A 14600-nucleotide genomic window follows, 5' to 3' on the forward strand; every position below is an offset into this window, starting at 1 on the left:
AGACCATAGTCGAATTCATTGTGATTGGACTGAAGAACAGTCAATAATACTATCTGGTACAGAAGGCTGGTCAGTGTATTTCCAATGCTCTGCGTCTTTCACTATAAGGGTAGCAGTGCTGCGCCCTAGTGGTACATAGAAGTGCACGGTGTTAATTTTGGCCAGGCACGGGAATGGGATGACGAAACAATTTTATTTATGAAATGTTGCTGTGAGTGTTTGGTTTATCATCGATATTGTTTACCTCTTTGAATACAGCATACTCGCAAAATATTTGCAATTATTATCACAGTAATGATGTTATTCCAGAAATCGTATATTTTCTTCACGGAAATGGTAACACCATTCCGGATGTGACGTTGGCGTTAAACATGGCTGATTTGGAGAACACAAACAGACAAGTCGATAAGAAAACATGTCTTTTAATATTAGAGAGAAGCTAGATATAGGCGAAAATATGCTGAAATTACGCCATCAAGACACTTCGAAAGCGGAAAGGGCACGGTCGAAACACGTACAACCTCGGAGTACTGTGAAAAGTTGCAGGGGTGGATGTGGCAGTACTACACGGCATATGTGAACTGGCAAAAGTTGGCTGGCAGTGTCTTCTCCGTATTTTGCACCGCAACCAGTGCAACCATTCACCGCACCGGTCTGGCCAGCGGATTTCCCCTAATTTTGATGCCCAGAACTGGTACAATAATCCATTTGGACTCCCCTTATCGACGTATCCAACCGCCATCCCCGCGGCTGGACTTCCGCCTGGGGAAACGGCTGGGAGTGGTGCTGTGTCCACTTCAGTACCAGCGCAGCAACAACCACAACAGAACGGCAATGCACAACGGCCAGGTAGCTAGCAGACAGATGTTGTATTATTGTATTTGGTTAATGTGTCTACTATGATAACCTTAGCTATATAGCCAAAGAAGTGTTTGAGATAAAGCAAAATGACAGGCCTGTTAGTGATGAATTACTAGAAAATAGTGCCCTCTGTGGTCTGCTGAAGTTCAAACTATAGGTTCATCTGCTATAGGCCTGGGTTGCTAAAGACTCCCAACCGAGGCATATTAAGTTTTTGAAACAAGGAATTTCCTTTTTGAAAAACAATAACCGTCATCAATGAATGTGTTTGCGATGTCTGTGGCTCGTTTGGTAGAGCATGGTGCTTGCAGCACCGAGGGTTGTGGGTTTGATCCCCATGGGGGACAAGTACAGAAAATCAATATGAAAATGTATTTACTCACGACTTTAAGATGCTTTGGATAAAAGCATCTGGTAAATCAGTGGTTCCCAAACTTGGGGTCGGCAGGAGGCCCATAGATATTGTTGTAATTTTTTGGTCACTCAAATATCACATGAATTAACATTAGACATGGCAAAAAAATGGGGAAAACCTTTAAACCTGGAAAATGTTCTCCACCAACGAGAGTGTGAACAGCTTGTGTCATGAACATTGCTTGTGCCCATAGAAATAGACATAGGCGCGTGCGCAGCACAAGGGTGGCCGGGATGTTCCCCAACGCTGAAGGAAGGGGCCCCGAATGGAAAACGTTTGGTAACCCCTGGCGTCTGCTAAATGACTCAAATGTAAATGTGTTGTATGTTTGCAGGTCGAGAATACAGTATCCCCTCTCCTCTTCAAAGGGTTCATGGCCGAAATGGTGGATTTCTTCATTCTGTTCTTCATCAAAGCAACCATTATTCTCAGCATCATGCATCTGGAGTGGGATGAAGTGAGTTTAGTTTAATACAAATGTTTCTGTTCTTCTATTCCCTATAGTGCATTCCTTTAGACCAGAGTCTCCTATTGGGGGGGCCCTCTATGGGCCCCTGATCAAAAGTAGTGCATTACAGGGAATAGTATTTTATTTCAACATCCTAGAAATTGATTTGTTTTTTGCACTCCCATCGGTGATGGTAAAGATTAGTCCAATGCATGCATACCTACTGTATATATAGTTATGATTGAAGAATCATTTGTAGCATGCATACCTACTGTATATATAGTTATGATTGAAGAATCATTTGTAGCATGCATAACTACTGTATATATAGTTATGATTGAAGAATCATTTGTAGCATGCATAACTACTGTATATATAGTTATGATTGAAGAATCATTTGTAGCATGCATACCTACTGTATATATAGTTATGATTGAAGAATCAGTTTGTAGCATGCATAACTACTGTATATATAGTTATGATTGAAGAATCATTTGTAGCATGCATACCTACTGTATATATAGTTATGATTGAAGAATCATTTGTAGCATGCATACCTACTGTATATATAGTTATGATTGAAGAATCATTTGTAGCATGCATACCTACTGTATATATAGTTATGATTGAAGAATCATTTGTAGCATGCATACCTACTGTTATATAGTTATGATTGAAGAATCATTTGTATTTTTCTTTCTTTCAGGGACATTTCCAAGTTTGCCATGCATTTCATTGTGGAGGAAATAGATGAAGACACTTCCATGGAGGAACTCCAGAAGATGATGCTGGTCGCCCTGGTCTACCGGATATTAGTGTGTTTCTATGAGGTCAGGTGACAAATCAAACTGCTACTATGAACAGAAATCACATAGAATGTTTTTATTTTCTGCTTAAATGTCTCTGGGCTGTGAAATGACCCTTGACTGTTTTTGTCCTGACGTTGCAGTGTGATTGTTTTTTTAACTATTTGATATGGATTCTGTGTATTTTATCATGTTTCTCCTGTCTGCAAATAAAGTTCCCCTCTGTTGATAGTAGGGGTTTTATTGATTGTCTCCTGTCAGATTGTGTGTATCTGGGGAGCAGGGGCGCCACTCCAGGGGAAGTTTCTCATTGGTCTCCGGAAGTGATCAGCTGTGATTCCTCCGTCCTGGTTCAACCCAACCGGGTCCTCGTGGTGCCTGCCACTAACGTCACTCTCTCTGCGTAAGTAGTGGATCACACCAACACCAACCCTCTCATCCATCCATGTGTTGTGAAATAATAAACCAGCTCATTTGGTTTTTTGACACTTGATTTTTGAAGTGGTGATGAGGTGAAACATGACAAACATGACAATCTGGCCATTAGATGAAGTCCCTTGATGTTCTGCTCATCTGTTGTTTCTATCATCTCCGTGACTTTCACACATCTTCTTCCTGTGTCCCTCTTCAGATCCACAGTCCGAGCCTTGAACAAAAACTTCTCCATTGCCTTCTTGTTCCCAGCCTTCATCACAGTCTTCTTCTTCCAACACAACAGGACTGTGTATGACATGGTGGCTGGCACTATCGTTGTCAAGCGCACCGAGCCAGATGACCATTCTGATTGGTTAAGGCAAGCTAAAAGCCTGGCTGGGACCTGGCTTCTATTTTATTTGAAGAGGTACATGTTGCTCTCAACCCTGCAGTACAGAGGAGGCTGGTGAGGGAGGGACGTCTCATAATAATGGCTGGAGTGGAGTGGATGGAATGGTATCAAACACATGGAAACCATAAATTCCGTTCCATCCATTAAGCAGTGAGTCCGTCCTCCGATTGAAAGTGACACCACTACTCCAGCACTAACGCAGCCTAGTGTCACTAGGCTATGGGGGAGACAACTGAACTGGGAACCACTCTGCCAAAACGATGAGGGAGGCGAAAGCTCTGCATAAGCCTGAAGACAGAAAATACAGTATGACATCATCAGTATCTAGGTCCCTCTCACAGCTCTTGTATGTGACGTCAGAGTTTCTAGAACCATCTCTTGTTTTTCAGAGGAGGTATCGTTCTACCCTTTTTAGATTTGTGCAATGGTAGTATGCAAATTAGCACCCGATCAGTTAGGAAGCACTGAGGAATCAACCTTTTTCAGGAAATGTTATTAAATGTTTTAATTTAATTGCCTTGGGTTTTCAAAATTAATTAAATGAAAATGTCATCTCTAGGATGAGAAAGTGGAAGACGAGAGAATAGTTATTTAGTAGTTTTAGCCTATCAGCATATTGATGCAGTTTTATAATTTGGCTTATTTTAAGATATTGCTTGGTAACAATCCAACACTCCTAGAATCACAACATGCTAATGGTTTGGTTGACATTGCCCTCGCGTCTTACTGCACTATGGGTACATTATTGTCTAATCATTATCTGGTTAAATAGACACTTCTTTGGTTGTCATCAGACTATAAAATAGCTTTATTTTGGATCTGTTAACATAACAGAACACCTGGGCTGATTCAGTGTTGACTTTCAGTGTAGACTTTCACGTGTATTATCTCAATGCTCAAGAGGATATTTATTTAACCTTTATTTAACTAGGCAAGCCAGTTAAGAACAAATTCTTATTTACAAAGACGGCCTACACTGGCCAAGCCCAAACACGGACGAAGCTGGGCCAATTGCGCGCTGCCCTATGGGACTCCCAATCACGGCCGGATGTGATACAGCCTAGAATCGAACCAGGGTCTGTAGTGACGCCTCTAGCACTGAGATGCAGTGCCTTAGACCGCCTGCGTCACTCTGGAGCCCCATATGGCGTGTTTTAGTTGATATTCTGTCTGATCTAACATGGAAAAACACATTTGTTACTTAGGACTGTATTTATGTTCGGAACTTCAGTCGTAATTGAATCGCTCTCTAAATTATTCCTTAAACTTTGTTAAATGAAATACTTTACCAAATAAATACCAGAAAGCTGGAGTGGCATGTTGTTCTTCATCACTTCATTAAGCAATTTTACCACAGCCTGCATTAATGAACTCAACAAGTATTAAGGGGTATGTTAATGATTGGTCTAATCTTGTTGTCTAAATGTACCCATGACCACCAAACTTGTCACCATGTTCAATTTAGCCACGGAGATGAAAACATTTTGAGTGCTTCAAGCGGACCGTATTATGATTGTGTCTGTCAGTAAATACATCTACCATATGAGGTGTCAATAGGGTTTCAATTCTGGTCATTTCCCCAAAATTTCCAGGTTTTCCAGAAATCCTAGTTTGAAGATTCCCGAATTCTGAAGGGAATAAGCAAGAAATCTGGAATCCTTTAGCCAGAATTTCTGGAAAAAACAGTAAATACCTCAGTATTGAGTCCAGATGTAGTATCACTTTTTCAGAATTAGATGTCAGCTAACTATGATTCTAATTTCTGTTTGTTGTTTTAAGTCCAACGTGACAGGCTCACCTGTCTTCCTAACATGTTACCTTTACATGGTTATCATTTTAATATATTTGCCTTTATTATAGAATATAAGTACTACAGTATTGCTATACATTTGTTAAAGTACAGTAACACTATAAAGAAAGTGGTCCGGTATAAAATGTAAGTCATTCAAAAACACTCTTAATTCAGTTGCTAGGCTACATCTAATACCATGGGATGATAGTACAGTATTGATGTATTTTATTAGCAATTTTATACATTAATTTATGAAATATGTTTGTGTACTAATTATTTTATTTTAGTAAATGAGCTTGGTGTATTAATTGGAATTGTCAGCACATTTCGGGGTGAGTTTGCACTTTTTATGGATTTTAATTCACATGAATAAAACTTTATTGATCATTATTTTACAGAGAATGGGTTTCAAATTTCATGGACCAGTCATGGCAACTGTTCAATTTCCTTGTCTGTGTGATGATATCGATATGTGCCAAAGCATTCTGTTATGAAGTGTAATCAACCCAACAATACCAAGACATATTATACTGTGTGTGTGCTGGATCGCTCAGGGCGTCCCGAACGGTGCAGCCTATGGGCCCTGGTCACTGAGTGAACTATCCTGTTTAAATAAATTGATTGACTAGAACCCTTGGCTAGTCCTGCCATGCAACAACACACCAGTGTTGCATTATTCCAGACCTGTCTACATTTTTTTGGTCTTGTCTCGACGTTGGATAAGATTTTACTCGGTCTTGACTCCATGTCGGACACTAGCTCGGTTTCCATCCAATTTACGACAGATTTTCATACAAATATTCCAAAATCCAAATGAAGGAAACATTTGCATTTTCCCATCAGTGGTGTTTCCACCAAACTGACTTTTTTGTATTTTTTGAATCAATTCATTTTTATATTGAGTTTTTTTTACGTATTGTTTTTATTCATAATACAAAATTATCAACTTACATCGCTACATCTAACATGTCTAACAAAACACAGGTATAAACAAGAAAATACTAAATACATACATAAAATAAAATATATAAATAATTTAAAAAAAAAACACAATTCTAGGGCAAATCTAGGCCTTGGACGTGCGCTCTAGTCAACTGTTCGAAGATACTTTGCGGGTAGTCTAGATTTATGAAATTATTATGGATAAGATTGAGAATATTTTTAGTTGACAAACGGCAGTTAAGCATCGATCATCATGTCACCAGAATCAGACCCTCGATATTTATTGGAAAGGTGCATCCTTCACCACCCAGTTAAATTGGAAAGAACCGGGATGAACACTTTAATGCCGTTTTTTTCCAAATTACTCACAGATCAATAGCGCTAGAGAGAACGTATTTTATGACAATGTATATGTCCTCTACTATTAGCAATTGTAATTTCGTTTCTAGAATAAATGACAAAAAATCTAATAGACCAAGAACGGAATTTCAGCAAAATTACGCAGCCTGGTCTCAGATCATTTCGTATTATTCTGTACGTTGGTCGACGGGGCGGGAGAAACACAGCCTTGGGATGGAAGTAACAGCTGGCAAGAAGTGCACAATATCTGTCTTATTTCCATATTTCTGTTTAGTAATGCTTGTTACTTTCAACAAATGTACTATCAGCCATCATTTCATGTTTGTATCGAGTTCAATAATTCATGCTATAGGTTAAAAATGTATGAAAATGGACCATGCATCAACATCACAATGTTGCGCGAACACAACAATTTGCCTTACAATATGAATCAGACTAAAATGGATCACATAACAGCTATATTAACCATCATTTTCTCATCTCACTTTAATGGGAATGTAGTAAGATATCTTTCTCTCCATTTTCCATGACTATTCATACTAAGCCAATCAGGTGCACTCCAGCTGTCCTTGTCAAGCACACTCCTCGTGTCTTCATAGAATAAACATTTTGATTATTTTCACAAACTCATCAGGCTTATCACATTTTCATGGCTTGACACAAGGTAATTAACCACCAGAATCATAAAAATATATATTTTTAATAACCCCTAACCTGTCGATAAAAGCTTATGTGAGAAGCTGATTCATCAAGTCAATTGATTAAGGCATAATTCTAATGACATCATATAGAATTTTCGAACATTCAGTCACTTGTTGATATTTCGCATTATAAAAGCAATATCAACTAGAGAAGACAATGGCCTGTGTTAAAACATTTACACAATTTTATTCCAGGTCATCAGTTAACATTGTGTTACTTTCGTCCCACCCATCTCTCCTGTAACTTCTCCCAGGCTAATGCCGCGTTCAAAAGAACTGGGAACTCAGAACTCAGAAATCTCTAACTACCGACTCACTGGGACAACAAAAAAACTATCCCCGACTGGGAAAAATAGTTTTGAACGGTCATCCAACACAGAATTTCAATTTAGGAATTCGGGCCCCTTTCCAGAGCTCCAACTTTCTGACCTGAAGATCACGGACGTCATGATTTGACCTTGTATTTTTCAGAGTTCCACAACGCAACACAACACCCATGAATAGCTAGCATGATACTTGAAACCTATGCTGTCATTTAGTCACTAGAGGGGTTAAGAAAAGTACGTATGTTAGGAACCTTGAACAACTGAACAACTCTACAGCTCAAAACCACTTTTGTTGATAACTTAGAAAAACATGGTCGGACTGGGCTGTTTTTTTTTTTTTTGCAGGGAGCTCGTCCTCCGCATTAGGTACATGCTTCTGTCTTATCTGAGAAAATGGGCGTGTTACTTTCACCCCATGTTACTTTCGTCCGGCTTTCCCTTCATAATTTGTTTTATTTTAGACAAATAAACATGGTTTCCCGGGTCGTGGTGGGGGGGACTACACACCATATCATCGTGTGACTCCAAGTTTACTTTGATATGATGGTTATCATATCAATATTTCGAAAAAGGCGGTTCCACTGCCATTTCTAGCATAATTAATTTGACCAACAAATAATATCCCACCATGTCGAAAAACACATTTTCTGTCAGCATTTGTAAAATTGTACCAAAACTTCCCTTTTCCATCACTTTTTTTGAATTTACTGGCATAAAACCTGTGGATGGAAATGTGGTTAATGAGGACTTTTCTTTCCGAGACAAATTCCGTTTGACAAATAAAAATATTCTTGCTCTTATCCATAATAACTTCATCATGTAGACTAGCCTACCTGCACTGTATCTGCCAGCTGTTGGCTAGAGAGCACGTGCCAAGACCAGAGGAGGCACATTTGCTATTGAACGCAACAGTTTTTGTGACAAAAATATTGGTAGAGTTTAAAATGAGATGGAAACACATTGACCTTTAGATTTTTATTCGGTACATGAAAACTTAAGAGATAAAGTACATTTTGTGTGCACTACATCATCATGCACTGATTCTTATCCACAACAAGTCAGTTGGGTGGAAACACACCACTAGTGGGAAAATTAGCATATTTTCTTTATGTGAATTTTTGAATATTCACATATATTCACATGAAAATGAATGGTAACCTAACATGGTAACCTAGCAACCAGTTCGTCTTGTCAGGTTGCACCAGTGTGTTTCCCTGTTCTCAAGTTTTTTTTGTGTCTAGTCCTCCCGGTTCTGACCTTTCTGCCTTTCCTGAGCACAGGCTCATCAGTAGGTACAAGTACGCTGGTGAGCCGTACGGGGAGTTTCCAATCTCCCATTACTCGCACCCCTTTCCATGCTATCCTGTTGAGTGGTGACCGGTCCAAATCTTTCCGGGTGCTCATTGACTCTGGAGCTGACGAGAGCTTTATGGACACTACCCTGGTATCGTAGCACAACCCCCTCTCTGTTCCCATGGATGGCAGAGCGCTGGATGGGCGCTCTATTGGCAGAGTCACCCAGAGTACGGTTCCTATCAACCTGCGAGTATCAGGTAATCACAGTGAGTCTATGCAGTTCCTGCTCATCGAATCTCCTCATGTACTTCTGGTTTTCATGGCTCCAGAGGCACAATCCCCTGATTTGACTGGGGATACTGGTTCTATCATGGGTTGGAGCCCGTTCTGCCACGCGCATTGTCTGAAGTCGGCGCAGCCTGCCCCGGGACGTCTTCCTGCGGGCTTGGGAAAAGCCTTGGATCTGTCTCCGCGGAGTACCAGGAACTCTGGGAGGTTTTCAACAAGGCCCGCGCCTCATCTCTTCCTCCGTAGCGCAGTCGTAGGGTCGATATCGACCTTCTCCCAGCACAACACCGCCTCGGGTCCGGAGACCAAGACGATGGCAGGGTACATTGAGGACTCTCTTCTCGAAGTTGGACCTTCGGAAACGCCTACCATCTGGTTCGGATATGGGAAAGGAGACGAAAGGAAGACAGCCTTTAACACGGCTAGTGGGCACTACGAGTACCTTGTGATGCCATTTGGACTGACCAATGCTCCCACAGTATTCCAGGCCCTGGTCAACGATGTGCTCCATGACATGTTGAACCTTTTCGTGTTCGTCTACCACGACGACATCCTCATCCCCCCCCACCGTTCAGCTCAAAAGCAGGTCCTCCAGTGTCTCCTGGAGAACCAGCTTTTGTGAAAGCAGAGAAATGTGAATTCCATCACTCCACTGTCTCCTTCCTGCAGGATTCTGACAAGGTGAGGGTCCCGTAAACTTTCCCCTGGTTTTATCGGCCCTTTTCCCTATGTCAAATCCTTAGCCCCTCTACTGTTCGTCTTCTGTTGCCCCCGCACCCTCCGTATACATCCCACTTTTCATGTGTCTAGGATTAAACCTCTGTCTCTCAGCCCTTTTTCTCTTGTGTCTTCATCTGGGTCTTTTACTGAGTTGTGATTGGGCTTCCTTCCTTAATTGTAACATTACTGTCCTTTACTTTAATTGAAAAATATCCTCGAACTCTGTCATGCTTGTCTGAATTACCTTGATTCACGGGTAGGGAAGAGTGAGGGAAATTGTTCTAAAGTTACATGTTCCATTAGTAAGGGGAGACCGGGGGAAGTTGTAACATATTTAGTATTTTTATCTAGTATAGACCTGTTTGGGTTAGTGATCATGTAGAGTGGCTCCCTATTTGCCCTCAGCATGCATATTTTCAACATTCTATATGTCTAAAGAATCCGTATGTTCTGAAATATGAACATAGATATACTGAACACTTTGAACTTATGGTGGCAATTTGAAACCATAATAAGAGGGGGTAGGGGCAAAAGGGGTGCACTATATAGGGTGCCATTTAGGATTCAGACCTGTCATTTCTCAGTACTTGTGGTTTCTCTTAACAGAAAAGAACAGAGGAGCATCCAAGCATTTCCAGTTCAAGATTTTCAAGACAAATGTTTATCGTTCATAAGTTGGAGGTCGTCATTACTAATCTACTGCTAGGGCTGGGTGGCTGAGTGGAGACTTTGTTGATGGAGAGTAGGTCTGCGTCCCAAATGGCACTCTATATTTTTGTGCACTGCGGTTGACCATGGCCCATAGGATTGGGGCGCACTGGTTAAAAGTAGTGCACTAAAATGGGAATAGGTGCCCATTTGGTGTAACGTCCGTCGTTCAAGGTAGACCAAGGCGCAGCGTGAGTTGAGTTCATAATCTTTTATTTTAAAGGTGAACCAGCAAAAAACATAAACAACACAATGAACAAAAGACAAAAGCTTCAAAATAGCTTCAAAATACATGCAACCAAACAAAGACAAGATCCCACAACTGACTGTGGGGAAAAAGGGCTGCCTAAGTATGATTCCCAATCAGAGACAACGATAGACAGCTGCCTCTGATTGGAAACCATACTGGGCCAATCAAAGGAAAAACCAACATAGAATTACAACACATAGAATGCCCACCCATGTCACACCCTGACCTAACCAAACAGAGAAAAACCGTCTCTCTCAGGTCAGGGCGTGACATTTGGGATGTAGCCACAAGAGGCTATGCCCTAATTGATCCGAGGACAGTGAATGCTGTGGGACCGAGGCAAGCCTGGACGAGGCTCCAGATATGGAGATATTTTTATTTATTAGCCAGTTTAAAATAGATATTGATGTTCTGTCAGTGATGGTGCACCATTTTGATTGTTCAATTATGAATAAATGTATTGGAAAATGTGTGTGTTTGGCGGTACCTGTTATTTTTCCCTCCATAAATTGTCTGTCAGACACGCAGTAGGGAGAGAGAGATCTGCCTCTCTGTTCCGTTGTAGAAATCCACAGTGTATTCCAAGAGGACAGATGAGAAAGCCGTTGAGGGTGTGTCCCCAAAATGGCACCATGTTCCCTTATCTGGCTACCCATCCTCATCACATCGGTTCTTCTGCATGATGAGTCTGGATTTGCCTCCCTCCCTGATGATTTTCTGGAATGTGAACACATTCTGACCATTCTGATTGGTCCCAGAAAACTAATGGGTTGGGCAAAAGGCGGCCCTACATGATATCAACTTTGATACTCTGACTGGTTAGAGACGATCCAATCGCTGATGAACGCCCCTCATTTTGAAGTCCCACAAACGACTTCTAGGGTGGCAGTTTCAGACTGTATGTCATGAACGATAGAGCAGAGGAGTTAAATTGAGGGTGAGTCATCAGGAACCATATTTCCTACATAGCACACTACCTTTGACCATAGCCCAATAGGAATAGGTCACCATTTGGGACACGTTTTAGGTTTGGTTAAGATATGAAGACAACCAGTTTTCTGTCCACGAGAGAGATTAAATGAAAGTCAGCTCTACTTCATCTATTTATCTCCCTGTTTTCATTATAATAAATGGCCTAGTGCATGGGGTAATAAGCAAGGGCAGACAGACAAAGTAGAGAGTTGTTTTTCTGTGGTACTGCTAATGGCTTAGTCTGGAGAGGTGCTTGTCCACGTCTGACTGTCCCTGGGCCAGGCTAACTGCCGCTCCAGTGTTCCACTTTATCACTGATTGGAACCAAGCAGCAAAACAGATCTGCCCGGCAACAGTTCAATGTTTATTAAACAACTTAACTACACAATGTTCTAGAAGCCTTTTCGGGCCAATCAGTCATTTCCCCACCATAAGCTGGACACGGTCACTGGAATCCCACTTGTACAATACAATGGATTGTGTTGTGTATTGTATGCTGGGTTGTAATGTGCTACATTGAACACTACCCTCTGTTGTGTGAATCCAGTACTGCAACTAGGGACAACAGTGAAGGGCCTCTCAATGATTCATATGCCCCAAATGGCCCCCTATATTCCTGGGTAATGTTCATGATGCTGTTGACCTTAACAAGGGCCCCAGGACCAGTGGAAGCGAAATAGCCCCACAACATCAAAGATCCACCACCATATTTTACAGTAGGTATGGGTATTATTTTCTGCAGATCGTCGCTGTGATAAACCTTGTAACAAACATTTTGCCAATACATTTTTTTAAATTCTTTTTTTTACATGTATTGAAAGCAGTAACTCCCCTCAATGTACTCTGAACATGTAATGACTCCAGGACCAAGAACATTCATTCAAAATAGCTTCTGATGTTTCAAGATTGTATGTTCATTAAAGGAAAAATATGGCAGTTTCCTGAGAACCTCTTATCTCCAAAACAGAGAATTTTTCATCAGACTGCAACTATATGTATCTCTCTTTCGACACAATACCCACCACTGGTGTGTGTGGCCAAAGAGCTTTATTTTCATGTCATCTGACCATAGCACCTCCTGGAGTTTGATAACTGGCATTGGCACTTGGATTGGAGCCGGTGGTATGTTCATATGACATGAACATAGAGCTCTCTGGCCACGCCCACCAGTGGTGGGTTTGGTGTTGAAAAACAGAAGCTTATGCAGAAAAGTACCTCATACCTACAGTAAATTATGGTGGTGGATCTGTGATGTTATGGCGCTATTTAGCTTCCACTGGTCCTGGGGCCCTTTAAGGTCAACGACATCGAACTTTACCAAGTAGCAGGACATTTTAGCCCAAAATGTTTTTTGCCTCTGCCAGGAGGCTGACAGTTGGCCACAAGTAGATCTTCCAGCAAGATAACCCCAAGCAAGCATTCATCAAAATCCACAAAGAAATGGTTAGCCTAATTGACCACAAAATCAACATTTTGCAATGGCCATCTCAGTCTCTGGAATTGAACCCCATTGAAAACCTGTGGTTTGACTTAAAGAGGGCAGTCCATAAGCACAGACAAGGGGTATCAAGGATCTGGAAAGATAATGTGTGAAGGAATGGTCTAAGATTCCTCCCAATGTGTTTTACAATCTCACAAAACATTTTAGAAAAAGTCTCCCATAAGTGTTCATTTGGGTTGAGATCTGGTGACTGAGACGGCCATGGCATATGGCTTACATCGTTTTCATGCTCATCATATTATTTAGTGACCACTCGTGCCATGTGGATGTGGGCATTGTCATCCAATGGGGGCATAGCCATGGTAGTAAAATAATGACCTGAGTGACAGAGTGAGGGTTTTGCATAGGCGCTTTGAGTTTTTGTTGTGGGACTAGAAAAAATGTTCGGAATATATAAGAACTTCATTAACCGGTTCCCATGCTTTTAAAAATAATGGTTCTGTTCCCCGGAACAGTATGGATCACTTTCGTTCCAGGTTTTATTTCTGTTCCTAGAAAAACGTTCTGTTCCCTGAACAGGTTCCAACCCCTGGTGTTAATTGCTTAATTAACTCAGGAACCCCACCTGTGTGGAAGCACCTGCTTTCAATATACATTGAATCCCTCATTTACTCAAGTGTTTCCATAGGAGAATTGGTTTAAGCTTAGGAAAATGCTAAAATTGTCACAGACACGACTCAAACTTTTTTTTTACTTTATCTGTACTTCATCTACCCACAACTGCAGGATGGGAGTCTGGTTCACTGGAAGTTAAAAGGTTTGCTGACTGTCACTGATTCATAATGTCCCAAATACCCCCGATCTAATCCCTTTATAATCCACTACTTGTAACCAGGGCCCTGGGCAAAACTCTCTAAAATCAGGAGTCAAATCGATGTCTTCTTTCCAACAACTCACAATGTTCATACTAGATTTAACACAAGTCATTGTGTTTGCTCAACCGGGGGGGGACTCTTGAGTGACAACCTGTAATTCTGTTGAAATTGGTGATCAAATCGCTAGTTCCAGGGAGACGGGGCCTGGAAGGCTTATATGGACCAGTGTGGTGGTACAGGCTCGGGAAGGCTGAGGTTATATGGACCAGTGTGGTGGTACAGGCTGGGAAGGCTGAGGGTTATATGGACCAGTGTGGTAGGTACAGACTGGGAAGGCTGAGGGTTATATGGACCAGTGTGGTGGTACAGGCTGGGAAGGCTGCGCGTTATATGGACCAGTGTGGTAGGTACAGGCTGGGAAGGCTGAGGGTTATATGGACCAGTGTGGTAGGTACAGGCTGGGAAGGCTGAGGGTTATATGGACCAGTGTGGTGGTACAGGCTGGGAAGGCTGAGGGTTATATGGACCAGTGTGGTGGTACAGGCTGGGAAGGCTGAGGGTTATATGGACCAG

General features: G+C 41.5%; 1 pseudogene; it reads left to right on the forward strand.

The window, feature by feature from the left end:
• The first annotated feature begins 333 nt into the window (after positions 1 to 333).
• On the forward strand, positions 334 to 9683 carry LOC123743061 (uncharacterized; annotated as a pseudogene).
• The last annotated feature ends 4917 nt before the right edge of the window (positions 9684 to 14600 follow it).

This window comes from Salmo salar, chromosome ssa05, assembly GCF_905237065.1.
Source record: "Salmo salar chromosome ssa05, Ssal_v3.1, whole genome shotgun sequence".
NCBI lineage: Eukaryota > Metazoa > Chordata > Actinopteri > Salmoniformes > Salmonidae > Salmo > Salmo salar.